Below are 16,923 nucleotides of genomic sequence, written 5' to 3' on the forward strand. Positions count from 1 at the left end.
TTTTCTGTTTGTTGCATATTTTTCAAATCAAAACTGTGTGATATTGGTGTATTGAAGCATGTATGAATGACATATGGGGCTGTATCGGTAAACTGGAAAAACTACATTATGGATCCTCTCCCACCCACCACACACACACACACACAAACACACACGTACACAAAAACAAAATGTGAGAAAATTTGTCCTCAATGTCCTTGTTGAATTAAAGTGCTAATAAATTTATATACCTGCTCAGCTATGTGGTATTAAGCAAGAGCACAAATAACTGTCTTTCCTTTATTTTTCTTTGTGAGTAAACAGTCATTCATTTCTTGGTTTGCGAAATTTGACTTGGGATGTTAAAAAAAAAAAATTATACTGAAAAGTTACCTCATTATCATCAAGCAACTTGGGTGGCTTTGTCAAGCCCAAAACCTTTGCAATGGATATTTGTTTGAAACTCTTCTTCATACTGATTTTCAGTGAGTGGTCAGAGCAGCATCAAAACTGCTTGTACACCTCGTGAACGCTATCTAGTCATCTGGACAGGACACGAGTTATCAGATACAAATATAGTGACACTGTCATAGCCTTGCTGTCACAGGGTCCCCGCTTTGGCATGAGTACCCAAGGAGACCAGACATGTCTAGACAGTTGCCACAACAACGGATTAATTAGTCCACAGAATATTCATAAATCAGCTTGTCTACTTAAAGTGAATGGGTTTTGCAGTTCTGCACAAGTTAAATATGGAAAATCCTGGAAAGTGGAGGCAATCAGTGATGTCGGGGCCAGGCTAATTTGCATCAGTTTTGATGCGAATAGGTGCGACCAACCTACAGTACAAAGGGATGCTGCTGGGGTGCCGGGATGAAGGGACTCAGTGGGATTTAATAAGGGAAAACAAAGGTGCGCAGTGGGCTGTTTATTCACACTACCCTTTCCTTTTCTTCCTTATAAACAGTCAAATGACTCCCATCGTACCTTGGGGGGCACAGCCCCCCAACATAATTTTAGGGGGGGCAGTCCCCCCCGCCACTGCTAGGGAATTCTAGATAGTATTAGTATTATAGAGGACCATATAGTGAGTCCATTGGTAAAATGGAAAAAAAAAAAAAAGCTTTTGGACAATACTCTGCCATGCCGTTATGTCATTACTGTCGCACAATTAAAACATGCCAGATCAGTCAACTGGTGGGTTTTCAAAATAATACATCAAGGCTGAATACTTTCTTCTTTGCTGCTGCCTTTTATTAAATCAAATTTGAGGCTGAATTTTTTTTAATTCATTGCTACGCACTGTAACTTTTATTCTTGTATTTTATGTGTTTTTATACTGTTTTAGCTTATTTTCTATTCCCTTACTATTTTTAATTGTACTTGAATGATCATTTATAATGTGTTTCTTCCTCCGTCCAGTCACCCCAACACACTACAAAATTATTGCCATTTTTGCGTCACAACTTAGTGGTGCTTGAAAGTTTGTGAACTCTTTAGAATTTTTTATATTTCTGCATAAATATGACCTAAAGTATCATCAGATTTTCACACAAGTCCTTAACTCTTTACCCCTTAATGACTACATATGACAACCCCGTGTATATCCCTTAATGACGACATATGACAACCCCGTGTATATCCCATAATGACGACATATGATGCCTTGTCTAAAACCTTGTCAAAACCTTGTCTTTAGACTTTTTTTCTTGTAAATATGTTCTCAGGGTGAACAGTATATACATAGACAAGGGTGGCTGTAGCAACTGCTTTAAGGGGTAAAGAGTTAAAGTACTGTAGATAACCCAGTTCAACAAATGAGACAAAAATATTATACTTGGTCATTTATTTATTGAAGAAAATGATCCAATATTACATATCTGTGAGTGGCAAAAGTATGTGAACCTTTGCTGTCAGTATCTGATGTGACCCCCTTGTGCAGCAATAACTGCAACTAAACATTTCCTGTAACTGTTGATCAGTCCTGCACACTGGCTTGGAGGAATTTTAGCCCATTCCTCCATTAAGAACAGCTTCAACTCTGGAATGTTGGTGGGTTTCCTCACATGAACTGCTCGCTTCAGGTCATTCCACAATATTTTGATTGGCTTAAGGTCAGGACTCTGACTTGGCCATTCCAAAACATTAACTTATTCTTCTTTAACCATTCTTTGGTAGAATGACTTGTGTGCTTAGGGTCGTTGTCTTGCTGCATGACCCACCTTTTCTTGAGATTCAATTCATGGACAGATATCCTGGCATTTTCCTTTAAAATTCATTGGTATAATTCAGAATTTATTGCTCCATCAATGATGGCAAGCCATCCTGGCCCAGATGCAGCAAAACAGGCCCAAACCATGATACTACCACCACCATGTTTCACAACTGGGATAAGGTTCTTATGCTGGAATGCAATGTTTTCCTTTCTCCAAACATAACACTTCTCATTTAAACCAAAAAGTTCTATTTTGGTCTCATCTGTCCACAAAACATTTGTCCAATAGCCTTCTGCCTTGTCCATGTGATCTTTAGCAAACTGCAGACGAGCAGCAATGTTCTTTTTGGAGAGCAGTGACTTTCTCCTTGCAACCCTGCCATGCAAATCATTGTTGTACAGTGTTCTCCTGATGGTGGACTTCAGTTGCTTAGAAGTTACCCTGGGGTCTTTTGTGACCTCGCTGACTATCACACACCTTGCTCTTGGAGTGACCTTTGTTGGTCAACCACTCCTGGAGAGGGTAACAATGGTTTTGAATTTCCTCCATTTGTACACAGTCTGTCTGACTGTGGATTGGTGGAGTCCAAACCCTTTAGAGATGGTTTTGTAACCTTTTCCAGCCTGATGAGCAACAACAATGCTTTTTCTGAGGTCCTCAGAAATCTCCTTTGTTCGTGCCATGAAACAAACATGTGTTGTAAAGATCAGACTTTGATAGATCCCTGTTCTTTAAATAAAACAGGGTGCCCACTCACACCTGATTGTCATCCCATTGATTGAAAACACATGACACTAATTTCACCTTCAAATTAACTGCTAATCCTAGAGGTTCACATACTTTTGCCACTCACAGACATGTAATATTGGATCATTTTCCTCAATAAATAAATAACCAAGTATAATATTTTCTCATTTATTTAACTGGGTTCTCTTTATGTACAGCACCCTCCACAATTATTGGCACCCCTCGTTAAGATATGTTCTTAGGCTTCTAATAAATTCATTTAAAAAAATATATATAGGACAACAATGCAAAAAAAGAGAAAAATCCAACCTTTAATTCAAGTGCATTTATTCAGTGGGAAAAAATCCCACATTAAGAAATAATTCTTTAACATGAAATCATGTGTGCCACAATTATTGGCACCCCTGATGTTAATACTTTGTACAACTCCCTTTTGCCAACAAGACAGCACTTAATATTCTCCTATAACGTTTTACAAGATGGGAGAATACAGAGAGAGGGATATTCGACCATTCCTCTTTGCACAGTCTCTCCAAATCATCCAGAATCCTGGGTCCTTTCCTATGCACTCTCCTCTTCAGCTCACCCCACAGGTTTTCAATTGGGTTGAGGTCTGGAGACTGAGATGGCCATGGGAGGAGCTTGATTTTGTGTCTGGTGAACCATTTTTGTGTAGATTTGGCCACATGTTTAGGGTCATTATCTTGCTGAAAGGCCCAGTGATGACCCATCTTCAGCTTTTGGGTAGAGGCCACCAGATTTTGATTTAAAATATCCTGGTATTTCAAAGAGTTCATGATGCCATGCACCCTAACAAGGTTCCCAGGGCCTTTGGAAGAGAAACAGGCCCACAGGGTCACCGATCCTCCCCCATACTTCACAGTGGGCATGAGGTGCTTTTCCGCATACTCATCTTTTGTGATGTATTAGAGTGTTTGTTGCCAAAAAGCTCTATCTTGGTCTCATCTGACCAAAGCACATGGTCCCAGTTGAAGTCCCAGTACCGCTTAGCGAACTCCAGATGTTTACATTTATGCTTGTAAGTGAGAAAAGAATTTTTCCATGCATGCCTTCCAAACAGCTTGTTGGCATGTAGATAGCACCTGATGGTTGTTATGGAGACTTTGTGACCCTAAGATGCTACTCTTTGATGCAATTCTCTAACAGTGAGCTTTGGAGAACTTTTTACTTCTCTTACCATCCTCCTCACTGTGCGTGGTGGCAAGATAAACTTGCATCCTCGTCCAGGCTTGTTTGCCACTGTTCCAGTTGTTTTCAACTTCTTGATTCCTCTGACTGTAGATATGGGCAAGTGGCTATTTTCTTGTAGCCATTGCCTGACTTATGAAGGTCGACACATGTGCCTTACTTGAATGGTGTGTTCTCTTGTCTTTCCCATGTTGAAGAATGGATAAGAGAAATAGGCCTCTGTGTCACATCATATTTATACCCCAGGGAAACAGGATGTGATGAATTACTAATTAAAGGTTCCCAGATACCCTGATCAACTTTATAAACTACAGTAGAAATGACAGAAATGCTTCAATTGCATTTATTTTCTAGGAATTGTTATGGGTGCCAATAATTGTGGAACAGGTGATTTTATGAAAAATAATTTATTTGTCAAGGATTTTTTTTTAATTCACTTGAGTTAAGGGTTACATTTTTCCACAATTTTCAGTGTGAGATTATGCTTCTGCAATAAAAATTGAATTTATTTTAAGGCTTTTAACACATCTTAACCAGGGGTGCCAATAATTGTGGAGGGTGCTGTACTTTTAGGACTTGTGTGAAAATCTGATCATGTTTTAGGTCATATTTATGCAGAAATATAGAAAATTCTAAAGGGTATAATGGAAACTTCTAATAAACACTTCAGAACGCTTAGCAGTTGTCTTTTCAGTTATTTATTATAGTAGACCTTATAAAACAGAGATATAAAACAGGAAAAGAAAAAAAGACACAACCTCAGGTGATGCTGAGAGTGCACACTCTGAGTTGTGTCTTAGTGGCTGTTATCTATTATACTCTAAAGGCATTCACCTACTGCTCGCGTCTGCACATGATTGGCTCGAGGCTTGCCCTTGAAGCTAAACATTGGTTCTTTGTTAGTGCATGCACCTGGTGTGCTCTGAGATGCGCAGCAGATGCGTGGTTAGGCATAACATAACATGAAATGTAAACAAGGCAGCCTGCTTATCACCAGCCGTTGAGCCAACGACACAAAGGCGATTACCGTACATCTTGTGGGAAAACAATTTCTCAGTACACTAGGCCACTTGAACTCAACACATAGAAACACAGAGAATAGGAATGTTCATTCACTAAATTTCCTTCACAATGGTTCACAAATTTTCAAGCACCACTGTATAAATTTGTCTCATGCCCTTTGTCATAAAGAAAAACAAACTACTGTTATACTCAATCTAAAATACTTAATGGTCCTTATGAAATAGCTTTCACAGTTTTCCTTTCAGTGCGACCGCAATGCATGATGGTATATATTGCTTTGTTAGTGACCATCGGTTGTACACTACTTTTATTGACACATTGTGGGATATATATTGAGTCCACTATACTAGTGCATCCCAAAAAATTAGAATATTGTGAAAAAGTTCAATATTTTCCATCAGTTATTTAAGAAAGTGAAAATGTTATAAATTATAGACTCATTACACATAAACTAAAATGTTTCAAGCATTTTAATTTTAATCAGTATGGCATACAGTACAAAAATATAAAAAACCCATCTCAAAATATTAAAATATTTAATTTCGAGTTTGAGTAAAACAGTATGAACACAGTGTATCTCTCGGTCTAGTTCAGTACACACAACCACAATCATGGGGGAGACTGCTGACTTGACTGTTGTCCAGAAAATGATCACTGATGCCCTCCACAAGGAGGGTAAAGGCCAATTTATGCTGACAACCCAGTCCTTGCAGATAGCATCGCAGACAGTGTCTGCGTAGCCCCCCACCTTCGCAGACGCTCTGCGCGCACCTCCCAAAAATTGTGACCACCGCAGAAGCCTCGCAGACAAGAGGGCTCTGATTGGTCCACTCTACATCTGCTGTACACGCACTTCCGCTTCCCTACTTTCCCGGTTTGGTTTGTTTTCACGACCGGCATTTTTAAAAACACGAGCGAAGATGGAGCAGCATGAAGAGCAGTTGATTGAGGAAGTACGTACATCTATACGACTCCAGTTCTAGTCATTATAAAAAAAAAAAAGTTCTAGTCATTATAAGTAACCGGAGGATAAACACTCCACTAACCACACCCACCAACTACTCCTAGCGACTTCGCGCCCCCTTGCGTTGTGCCAGTGAATAACATCGCGCACGCCTATTATCCCTGCTCAACAATAAATTACAACTGTCTGCGAAAAGCTATCTGCGAAAGCCTTGTCGCAAGAGCATGCAGAGGCCTTAAGCCACAAAAGGTCACTGCTGAAAAGGGTGGCTGGAAAAGGTGCACAAGCAACAGGGATGGCTGCAGTCTTGAGAGGATTGTCAAGAAAAGTTGATTCAAGAACTTGGGAGAGCTTCACAAGGAGTGGACTGAGGCTGGTGTCAGTGTATCAAGAGCCATCATGAACAGACATCTTCAAGAAAGGGGATACAACTTTTGCATTCCTAATATCAAGCTACTCCTGAGCCAGAGACAATGTCAGAAGTGTCTTATCTGGGCTAAGGAGAGAAAGAAATGGACTGTTGCTCAGTGGTCCAAAGTCCTCTTTTCAGATGAAAGTACATTTTGCATTTAATTTGGAAATCACGGTTCTAGTGTCTGGAGGAAGAGTGGAGAGGCACAGAATCCAAGGTGTTTGAAGCCCAGTGTGAAGTTTCCACAGTCTGTGATGATTTGGGGTGCCATGTCATCTGCTGGTGTTGATCCACTGTATTTTATCAAGTCCAAAGTCAACACAGCCATCTACCAGGAGATTTTAGAGCACTTCATGCTTCCATCTGCTGACGAGCTTTTTGGAGATGCTGATTTCCTTTTTCAGCAGGATTTAGCACCTACCCACAGTGCCAAAACTACTAGCAAATGGTTTGCTGACCATGATATTACTGTGTTTGATTGGCCAGCCAACTTGCCTGACCTGAACCCCATAGAAAATCTATGGGGTATTGTCAAGAGGAAGATGAGAAACACCTGACCCAAAAATACAGATACGCTGAAGGCCACTATCAAAGCAACCTGGGCTTCAGTAACACCTCAGCAGTACCACAGGCTGATCACCTCCATGCCACACCACATTGATACAGTAATTCATGGTAAAGGAGCCCCAACCAAGTATTGAGCATGTAAATGAATATACTTTTCAGAAGTTGGACATTTCTGTATTGTAAATCCTTTTTTTGATTGATCTTAGGGAATATTCTAATAATTTGAGATACTGGATTTCTGATTTTCATGAGCTATAAGCCATAATCATCAAAATTAAAACAAAAAAGGCTTTAAATATTTCACTTTACATGTAATGAATATACTGTAGAATATATGAAAGTTTACCTTTTTGAATTAAATTATGAAAGAAAGGAACTTTTTCATGGTATTCTAATTTTTTGAGATGCACTAGTATAGGGTGTAATAATTCTCACTACACAACATGCAAGGGACCAAGGAGTCACAATGATGATGACCATAAAAAGAACCACAAGAAGAACCACAGCCTCAGGACAGCAAGACTCCACTAATGCCTCAGAATGAGTGACATGACAAGACGAGGACCAGCAACGTGTTGATGTTAAATATTTATATTACATGTTCCTGTGTGGGGCGGCACGGTGGTGTAGTGGTTAGCGCTGTCGCCTCACAGCAAGAAGGTCCTGGGTTCGAGCCCCGGGGCCGGCGAGGGCCTTTCTGTGTGGAGTTTGCATGTTCTCCCCGTGTCCGCGTGGGTTTCCTCCGGGTGCTCCGGTTTCCCCCACAATCCAAAGACATGCAGGTTAGGTTGACTGGTGACTCTAAATTGACCGTAGGTGTGAATGTGAGTGTGAATGGTTGTCTGTGTCTATGTGTCAGCCCTGTGATGACCTGGCGACTTGTCCAGGGTGTACCCCGCCTTTCGCCCGTAGTCAGCTGGGATAGGCTCCAGCTTGCCTGCGACCCTGTAGAAGGATAAAGCGTCTAGAGATAATGAGATGAGATGTTCCTGTGTAGCTGGTTGTAATAAACTGGCTAGCTAAGCTAACTAATGCTAACCAGCACTAGTGTGCAGTTTGCATGTTCTCCCCTTGTCTGCATGGGTGTGCTCCGGTTTCCCCCACAGTTCAAAGACTTGGGTAAAATACACAATAGTGGGTTGCACAACTGTGCATGCTTAGTGCTAGTGTACATACTTAGCACCAGTCCCAAGCCTGGATAGATTGGGGAGGGTTGTGTCAGGAAGGGCATTCACTGTAAAAACCTATGCCAAATCAAATGTGTGGAACAGATCTGCTGTGGCAACCCCTAATGGGAGCAGATAGAAGAAGAAGAGCAATAGCCAAGCAAACAGTGTCATGAAAACTCAGTGATTTATTGGCATGCTCAAGATATGAAAGTTTTATTTAGAAGGTGAAGAAAACATACATGTTCTGTGTATGTTTTACACAAATAAATCTTAAACTGATATAGCAATGTTCAAAACTTCTGAATGATGTAGTTGGTGTAGGAATTCATATTAGCCACCAGATGTCATCGTGGAGCAAAGTGTCAAAAGCTTTGATGCACCAAACAATTTTGGCTGTAGAAGTGGTTTCGGCCCTGTGTCCAAGACCACTCACTATATAGTGGACTATATAGTGAGTTCGCCATTTTGTAGTGCTGTCCGAATGTATAGTGAGAATTATTACACCCTATATACACTGCTATTGAGTAAAACATTAAGCTTAGAGTTTTCTTCCAATGGTAAATCTCCTGTACTGTGAAAATAACCCTCACTCATAAATGACCTTGTGTTTGTGATAAATTGTTCAACATCAGGGAAGTAGTCATCAATGCAGGCATTTCTAGCATGCTTTGTTTCTTTCAAGAAAGATTTAATATCCCCCATGGTGTAAGTAATACTGGTAAACCCACTCTGCCACACTGCAAGTCACACTGCAGTCAGAGAAACTGCTCTCACTTTCAGTGTCAGTCACACTTAGAGCAGTGAGAGGGTCAGACTTTTTAGTTTTCCTATTTGTCTGAGCTGCTCGTTTTCTCTTCGGAGGTATTTTAAAAATGTTCTCTTCCATTTCAATTACATTTTTGTCTAGGAAAACCTTAGTAAGTGAAAATGTTAGTAACTGAATCATTACTGTTTTGCGAGTTAGCTGTGAATTCAGGTTCAGCATTGTCTACAACCCCAGAACTTGCAAGTCTCATTTTGCAAGTTTGTTACATTTTCTTCTGATGTATTCTGAGGCAGAATTACCTCAGATGTTTCTCCAGCAGTGGGTGAAGCAGTTGTCGCATCACCAGCACTAGACACAGCGCCACCAGCAGACTGTTCCTCCATTGAGTTACTGTAGGACGTACCGGCTTTATCATATTTGTCTGGTTGCATAATCTGATCTCTCCTGTTTTTTGGGATAAGCCCATACAATATGCCACATCTGAAGACAACCAAAGCATCTCATCACATTTGTAGTTGCATACAGTAGTTAAAGTTGTCAACATTCACACTAAGAGTAAAATCCAATTCATCTTCATTATCTTTCAAGATTATGTATGCAAATCACCTAAAAGACACTAAATGTTTTAGAAGAGGTGATTTACTTGCGATCGGAATCTTTTCAATCAGTGAAACTAATTGACCATAACGTAACAAGGTTTGTGCCAAAACCTCATGTTTGATGAATGGCACTACATTTGACAAGGTAACTTTCTTCAGTGAGGTAGAAAGTGAAAGGACACTGTCAGTCACAACCCCATTTTCAACTAAATCATTCACCATTTCAACCTTTCTCAAAAACAGAACAATCGCATTTTTCATGCAGGCTGCTGACAAAATATTATTGTGGCCTACAATTTCCCCAGCAGCCAAACTACAATCTTCAACACAAGCATTTGATGCTATTTTAACGACATGCTGCTGTGTAAGTGGTTCAAACAACCTCATACCTGAGTCAGCCATACTCCCAGAACAATGCTGGGGGTAGACGCCCTGGTCAACTACTCCAACTAGCCTACCCTATGTGCTACAGTAACTTCACTAAACCAAACAAAGCATTTAATATAAAGATAGAAAAGAACACCACTTGTTCCTGGCACGCAGGGGTGCCATGGGGGGGGATGATTCTAGGGGCCCTGCATTGACAGGAGGTCCTCAGAAGACAATATTAATTACCATGTGTAAATTAATTTAATAAAAAAATACTTTTCTCTCTTTGTGGCAGTTCTTATGTAGGGGCGGAGCACAGAAGATGGCAGGACAGAGCTCAGGTTGATAAAACGTTTTATTGTCACACTTTTCAGTCTAACAACTTTGAATACTTTTACAGACACACACACTCAGCGTCTGGTTCTGGGGAGAGCTCCTTTGCTCTCTGCTCTCCCTCTTTAAATAGGGCACGGTCACTGGGAAGACACACAAACACAGGTTAATTGACGTCAGGTGTAGTAATTCTGCCACTTACCTTCCCTGACTCCGCCCTCCTGTCACAGACCGGCGCTTGACCACGCCCCCGCTGCCACATACCCCCACTGCCCGACTCAGGCCGGGCGGCCGTCTGGCCTGCAGCAGACCCCCCCCCCTTGATGGGAGAGGAAGTCCGCCACGACCATCTGCGCCCCCAGCCTGTGGACCACCTTAAAATTGAAGGGTTGGAGTGCCAGATACCAACGGGTGATCCGCGCGTTGGCATCTTTCGTGCGGTGGAGCCACTGGAGGGGCACGTGGTCCGAACAGAGGGTGAAAGGGTGCCCCAGCAGGTAGTAACGGAGGGCGAGGACCGCCCACTTGATCGCCAGACACTCTTTTTCTATGGTGCTGTAGCACCCCTCACGCACCAACAGCTTCCTACTAATGTACAGGACAGGGCGGTCCTCCACCTCCTGGGACAAAACCGCCCCCAGCCCTCTGTCCGACGCATCGGTCTGCAACATAAAGGGGAGAGAAAAGTCAGGGGAGTGTAAAAGTGGCCCCCCCCACACAGTGCAGCCTTTACCTCAGAAAAAGCCCGCTGGCATTGCTCCGTCCACTGGACCGGATCTGGTGCCCCCTTTTTAGTGAGATCAGTCAGCGGGCTGGTGACGTCCGAATAATTAGGTATAAACCTACGGTAATAGCCAGCCAGCCCCAGGAACTGTCTCACCCCCTTTTTGGTCTTGGGCCTCAGGCAGGCTGCAATTGCTGCCGTCTTATTAATTTGAGGACGCACCTGCCCGTTGCCCAAGTGGAAGCCCAGATACCGTACTTCCACCCGCCCAATCGCACACTTCTTTGGGTTGGCTGTGAGCCCCGCTCGCCTCAGCGACCTAAGGACGGCCCTCAGATGTTCGAGGTGCCTCGGCCAGTCATTACTATAGATGATGATATCATCTAGATAAGCGGCCGCATAAGTGGCGTGGGGGCGGAGGACCCTGTCCATCAGCCGCTGAAACGTAGCGGGCACCCCAAACAGCCCAAACAGAAGGGTGACGAATTGGTGTAAACCAAACGGTGTGGAAAAGGCCATTTTTTTCTCGGGATAGTGGAGTCAAGGGGATCTGCCAATATCCCTTCGTCAAATCCAGCGTCGAATAAAAGCGAGCAGTGCCAAGTCGATCAAGCAACTCATCAATACGAGGCATTGGGTATGCGTTGAATTTAGACACCGTGTTGACTTTTCTATAGTCCACACAGAACCGGACCGACCCGTCGGCCTTGGGTACCAAGACCACCGGGCTGCTCCAGTCACTGTGGGACTCCTCGATGATGCCCATTTCGAGCATGGCCTCAAGTTCTTCCCGAACCACCTTTTTTTTGTGTTCGGGTAGCCTGTAAGGGCGGCTACGCACTACTACCCCCGGGGGCATCTCTATGTGGTGCTCTATGAGGTTAGTGCAACCGGGCAGGGGCGAGAACACATCCGAAAACTCGGTCTGCAACTGGGCGACCTCCGTGAGTTGGGTCGGGGAGAGGTGGTCTCCACAGGGGACCGGAGAGGTACGTGATGCCAATGTCCCTTTTTGAACCTCCGGCCCCAGCTCCGCCTTCTCTGGAACTACCGACACCAACGCCACAGGGACCTCCTTGTTCCAGAGTTTAAGCAGATTGAGGTGGTAAATTTGTAGCGCCCCACCCCTGTCCGTTCACCTCACCTCATAGTCGACGTCCCCAACTCGCCGTGTGACCTCAAAGGGTCCTTGCCACTTGGCGATCAATTTGGAGCTCGATGTGGGCAACAGTACGAGTACCTTATCTCCCGGTGTGAACTCCCTAAGGTGCGTACCCTTGTTGTACAGGCGGGCTTGCCGTTCTTGGGCCTGCCGCAAATTCTCCTGGGTTAGGTGGGTGAGCGTGTGGAGTTTTGCATGCAGGTCCATAACGTATTGAATTTCATTCTTACTTTATGAAGGTCCCTCCTCCCAATTTTCCCGCAGCACGTCTAGAATGCCATGCGGCTTACGCCCATATAATAATTTGAACCTGGAGAACCCCATGGAGGCTTGGGGGACCTCTCACACTGAAAACAACAAGGGCTCAAGCCACTTATCCCAATTACGTGCGTCCTCACTTACGAATTTTTTTTATGATATTCTTGAGGGTGCGATTGAATCGTTCCACTAAACCGTCCGTTTGTGGGTGATACACGCTGGTGCGGATCGGCTTAATCCCCAATAACCCATACAGTTCGCGCAGTGTCCGTGACATAAATGTGGTGCCTTGATCAGTCAGAATCTCTTTCGGGATTCCAACTCAGGAGATAATGTGGAAGAGTGCCTCTGCAATACTGCGTGCTGAGATATTGCGCAGAGGCACTGCTTCCGGGTATCGCATTGCATAGTCCACTAGAACTAATATAAAGTGGTACCCTCGTGTTGACCGATCTAATGGCCCGACGAGATCCATCCCAACTCTTTCAAACGGGGTCTTGATTAAAGGTAGAGGGCGCAAAGCCGCTTTTGGAATGGCCGCTGGATTTACTAATTGGCATTCGCGGCACGCCATACACCACCTACGAACGTCACCGCGAATCCCCGGCCAATAGAATCGGGCCATTATTCAGGCTAGTGTCTTGTCCTGCCCTAGGTGTCCAGCCATGGGATTAAAGTGAGCCGCCTGGAATACCAATTCCCGGCGGCTCTTTGGAATTAAAAGCTGTGTGATTTGCTCTTTCATCTGCGTGTCTTGCGTCACTCGGTATAACCTATCCTTCATAATAGAGAAATAGGGGAAGGACGGGGCGGCACGGTGGTGTAGTGGTTAGCGCTGTCGCCTCACAGCAAGAAGGTCCTGGGTTCGAGCCCCGGGGCCGGCGAGGGCCTCTCTGTGTGGAGTTTGCATGTTCTCCCCGTGTCCGCGTGGGTTTCCTCCGGGTGCTCCGGTTTCCCCCACAGTCCAAAGACATGCAGGTTAGGTTAACTGGTGACTCTAAATTGACCGTAGGTGTGAGTGGTTGTCTGTGTCTGTGTGTCGGCCCTGTGATGGCCTGGCGACTTGTCCAGGGTGTGCCCCGCCTTTCGCCCGTGGTCAGCTGGGATAGGCTCCAGCTTGCCTGCGACCCTGTAGAAGGATAAAGCGGCTAGAGATAATGAGATGAGATGAGATGAGGGGAAGGACGGGGTGGCGTTCGGCAGGAGCATTTGACCATCGATTACTCTCACTTGGTCAAACGCATGTCGCAGAGTCTCGTCTCGCGATTGTTCTAACGGGAAATCCGCGAGGGCTTCCCCGAGAGAGAGAGGAGGAGCCTGGGGCTCCTCACTCTGATGCGGAGATGACGTAGACGGCTCTGCGACAGCTGCTCCCGCCAAAGCAAAACCGGGACCTCCCCCTGCTAAATGGCAGGACCCACTCTCTACTAAGCGTGTCATCAAACCCCAAAATCCCAGCCAATCAGTCCCCAAAATTAAAGAGTGGGTAAGGCGAGGATTAAGCGCCGCCTTCACTATAAATTTTTCCCTTCGGAAAAAAATGTGGACTGCCACCAAAGGGTAGCTGTGAACATCCCTGTGCACACACAACACCTTCACCCCCTGTGCCCCCCCAATGCCTCGTTTTGCACCAGGCTTTGGTGACTTGAGATCTGATTACAACCAGAATCCACCAACGCCTGATATGTATCCCCTTGAATACTCACCGGTATGCAATATGCTCCGGCCCGATCGAGGGCAGCTTCTGGCACATCGGGGATCCGAACCACTGCGCCCACCTCCATTGCCGTGCACTGCTGTTGGAGGTGGCCCGGTTCCCCGCAGTGCCAGCAAACCGGCCCGGGCTTCCTCTCTGCACCGGTGTTCTGGGGCTCACTCACCTGGGGGGGGGGGAGAGACAGACACAGAAGGGTGAAACGGGAGGGCACCACGGGTGCGGCGGGCCGGCTGGGGTGGTGCCGGCCCCCGTCTCCGCGGTGGGGGAATGGGGCGAGGATGGGACACAGAAGGAGGGGGAGAGAGAGAGAGAGAGAGAGAAGAGAAGAGAAGAGGCTGTCTGCTGTCCTGCCGCCGGAACAGCCGCCAAATGGTCCTCCGCCAACTCGATGGCCTGATCCAGCGACGCCGGGCGGTGGCACTGGACACACTCCGCGGTTCCTGTGGGCAAGCGCACGATGAACTGCTCCAGCACCACCTGATCAATGATCTCCTCGGCGTCGCGGTTGTTGGCCCTCAGCCACCGCCAGCAGGCGTCCCGGAGTTGCTGGCCAAACGCGAATGGGCGGCCGACTTCCTCCAAGTGCAGAGCGCGGAAGCGCTGGCGCTGCTGTTCGGCGGTGCGCCCCACACGCTGGAGGATGACCTGGCGAAGGTCCGCGTAGGCCAGCTGGCGGTCAGCGGGGAGCTGTAGCGCGGCCAGCTGCGCCTCCCCCGTTAGCAGGGGGAGGAGGCGCGCCGATCCATCGGCCACCCCGAGGTCTCCGCGACTTGCTCAAAGAGCGTGATGAAAGCCTTGGGGTCATCCTGCGGGCCCATCTTTGTCAGGGTGAGGGGGGACGGGCCCGCGGTGGAAGCGTCGATTGTCCCCGCCGACGCAAGGAGGTGCCGGAACGCCTATCGGTCCTCTTGCTGGGCCAACACCAGGGCCTCGAAGCGCTGCTCCTGCTCCTTATGGAGAGTGACGAGCTCCTGGTGCTGGCTTTGCTGGGCCGTGGCAAGGGCGTGGACCGGGTCGGCGAATGGGGAAGACTCCATGGGGCGGTTCGGCGTTCTGCGCTCCAGATCCCGGGTTTCGGCACCACTGTGGCAGTTCTTATGTAGGGGTGGAGCACAGAAGATGGCAGGACAGAGCTCAGGTTGATAAACCGTTTTATTGTCACACTTTTCAGTCTAACAACTTTGAATACTTTTACAGACACACACACTCAGCATCTGGTTCCGGGGAGAGCTCCTTTGCTCTCTGCTCTCCCTCTTTAAATAGGGCGTGGTCACTGGGAAGACATACAAACACAGGTTAATTGACGTCAGGTGTAGTAATTCTGCCACTTACCTTCCCTGACTCCACCCTCCTGTCACAGACCAGCGCTTGACCACGCCCCCACTGCCACACTCTTATATAGAGTAAATAGAACAACCTTTTGGTTTGATTTTCCATTTTCCGCAAAATTATTATAATAGATCGTCTTTATATTTCACCCCTCTCCCTATTCATTTCATGGTACAGTTTTGTGAAGGCAGAGCCAGAGCATGACACAGTGTTAGGTTTGTTGCTTTCCAATCCAGCACTAACGTTAGCTGCGCACGGTACAAGCAGAATTGATGGTGAATCCATCAGTAGATTGACACCATCATGAAGAAGTCGTGTTACCAGAAATGTAAAGAGAGGCAGCAGAAAGCTGACAGAGAGAAAAAGGGCCGACAATTAGTCATCCTTTTTTCCGAAGAAAGGTAGCCTATACATTTATTCACTGACCTTCCTTTGGTAGCTATTAATCTCACATGCTAATGTTAATGCTACAGGAGCTTATTATTGTAGCTTAACCACTGCTTGGATGATCAAGCTAACAACTTAATTTACAATGCAGTGTCATTTTACTGAAACATTTCATAGGTTACCTTTATTGCCACTGAAAATGAGATGAGTAATGAATGTAATTTGTTCTGCAAAGAGCTCAGTGAATTTGTAGGTCCACTATACAGCTTGTGTGCCAGCTAGGTTAAGGTGCATGCTATAACTAGCTTGTTCACTAATGAGGTCTGCCCTCAACATGCACAGATGCAGCCTCAGGATTAGGAAACCCTCCCTCAACCCCCCTCCCAGTTGAAACAGAAGGAGATGAGCAGTATTTTGTTGATAATGTATTTACAGTGCAATCTGTGAATTGCACTGTAAATACATTATTTTTTTTGTGCTTTGGGGTTAAGGTAGGGTGACCAGATTTCCCTAGTCTGAAACCGGGACACTTTTGCACGCGACCATGCTCGTGCACGCACACCTTTTTTTTACGTAAATGTGACACTCAGAGAGGTGCTCATCATTTTGTTGAAGCTCACATTTATCAACATCTCACATGAAATAAAACAAACAGACATTTTGTTATCTAGTAGCATAGTGGTATACAGATCAGTTAAATTATGGTCAGACAACATATTTTGTAATGGCTGAGAATAGGCCAGCCAAATTTAAACTGATTTATTTCACCTGTTTGTGAGAACACCAAGAAGAATGCATATGCACATGTAGGCTATATCTCTAAAATTGTATGCACTATAGCATGAACTTAAAAAGTAGATATGTGACCTCAACATAGCCTAGGTCAGAATCAACCTTACTAACCATTCCCCACAACTGAATGAATAACGCAAGAAGATGTGTACAAAAGTGAACACTTTAATGGAAGGTGCAACAAGCTGTTCAACACAGCAA

Source organism: Neoarius graeffei, chromosome 4, assembly GCF_027579695.1.
Source record: "Neoarius graeffei isolate fNeoGra1 chromosome 4, fNeoGra1.pri, whole genome shotgun sequence".
NCBI lineage: Eukaryota > Metazoa > Chordata > Actinopteri > Siluriformes > Ariidae > Neoarius > Neoarius graeffei.